Source organism: Triticum dicoccoides, chromosome 7B, assembly GCF_002162155.2.
Source record: "Triticum dicoccoides isolate Atlit2015 ecotype Zavitan chromosome 7B, WEW_v2.0, whole genome shotgun sequence".
Taxonomy (NCBI): Eukaryota; Viridiplantae; Streptophyta; class Magnoliopsida; order Poales; family Poaceae; genus Triticum; species Triticum dicoccoides.
In genome coordinates, this window is record NC_041393.1 from 452,277,584 (window position 1) to 452,279,733 (window position 2,150).

Below are 2,150 nucleotides of genomic sequence, written 5' to 3' on the forward strand. Positions count from 1 at the left end.
CGACAGATTTTAGGTAAGGGGTCCCAATCTGGTAGTCTTGCTGGATGGTAAAAGGAAACGAGGAGACATTGTTGTTGCAGGTCTCTCTCACTCAGGACTAGAGGTAGAAGAAAGAGCATAATACACAGGAGTTTCACCCGGCCGCACCACACAGCCCCGTTACTATTCCAAAAGCATCAACCCACATACAGACTAGGATTTTACAGCTGTTTTTGTAGCCAACAGAAACGTAGCACCCACGCACGCAGTAACAGACTCAAACGTACAGCCAATTATCTAGCTAACAATACGTAGCGCTCACGGAGTCCATGGCGATCCAGTCTTCCCTAGAACCTGCGTAGCCCGCTCCTCCGCAAGACCTGGTGCCATCGTGCTACCGCTGGATCCTGCCTGCCTTGCCACACGATCGCAGCTCAACCACAGTCCGACTCAACCTAGATTTCTACACGCACGCAGGCCATACAATGCCCAGACACACACATACGCACGCCATGCCGTTGTGTCCCACACGTCCCGCGTACACTCGACGAGCCCGACCACATCAGTGTATTCCGCATGTCCGCGCACACCCGACGCGCCTCAACGAGCCCGACCACACACGCCGCGGCTTATTCTAACACAGGCCCCCTAAGCCACGGCCTAGAGGAGTCCGTCGTCATTGACGTTGGCGCCGGCCAAGAGAGCCTGCTCCGCCGCCGGTCCTTTCCGCAGTTGCAGGCACTCGCGCCGGAAGTGCCCGTGCTCCCTGTACTTGTAGCAGCGTCTGCGCCTGTTGCCGCCGCTCCCTGACGCCACGCTGCGCCCGTCATCGTCGTCCAGTGCTCCGCCTTGCTGCCGCTCCCGCGCCCGCCACTGCGCCGCCATGAACAAGAGCTGTCCGTCCGCCCGCTCGTCGCTGTCTTGCCGTCGACGCCGAACTCGCTCGCCGAACGCGCGCAGCCGCCCGAGCACTTTGTCGAACGCCATCATCGTCACGTCAAAGAACTGCTCGATGCCGGCGACGACGGGGAAGAGCCGATCCGGTACCGTATCCAGCAGCTTCTTGACGAGCGCCGCGTCGCCCAGCGTCTCCCCGAGGTTGGCGTACCTCGCCGCCATCGCCGTGAGCCTCCCGCCGTACACGTCGAGCTCCTCGTCGTCCGCCATCTTCAGGCGGTCCAACTCGCCATGCAACGTCGCCAGCCTCGCCGTGCGGACCCAATCGACGCCGACGAACCTCACCTTCACGGAGTCCCATACCTCCCTGGCGGTGAGCTTCGTTGCCACCTGCAGCAGCATGTCCTCCAGCAACGCCCCGAGTAGCAACTGTAGGACCTTGAAGTATGTCTAGAGGGGGGTGATTAGACTACTTGACCAATAAAAACTTAACCTTTTCCCAATTTTAGAGTTTGGCAGATTTTAGCTACTTTAGGACAAGTCAAGCAATCATCACAATATTCAAGCAAGCATGCAAAGAGTATATAGGCAGCGGAAATTAAAGCATGCAACTTGCAAGAAAGTAAATGGAAGGGTTTGGAGGATTCAAACACAATTGGAGACACGGATGTTTTTGGCGTGGTTCCGATAGGTGGTGCTATAGTACATCCACGTTGATGAGACTTCAACCCACGAAGGGTAACGGTTGCGCGAGTCCATGGAGGGCTCCACCCAAGAAGGGTCCACGAAGAAGCAACCTTGTCTATCCCACCATGGTCGTCGCCCACGAAGGACTTGCCTCACTAGCGGAAGATCTTCACGAAGTAGGCGATCTCCTTGCCCTTACAAACTCCGTGGTTCAACTCCACAATCTTGTCAGAGGCTCCCAAGTGACACCTAGCCAATCTAGGAGACACCACTCTCCAAGAAGTAACAAATGGTGCGTTGATGATGAACTCCTTGTTCTTGTGCTTCAAATGATAGTCTCCCCAACAGTCAACTCGCTCTCATAGGTTTTGGATCTAGTGGAAAGAAGATTTGAGTGGAAAGCAACTTGGGGAAGGCTAGAGATCAAGATTCATATGGTAGGAATGGAATATCTTGGTCTCAACACATGAGTAGGTGTTTCTCTCTCAGAAATGGTAAGTTGGAAGTGTAGGTTCGTTCTGATGGCTCTCTCCACGAATGAAGAGGAGGTGGAGGGGTATATATAGCCTCCACACAAAAATCTAACC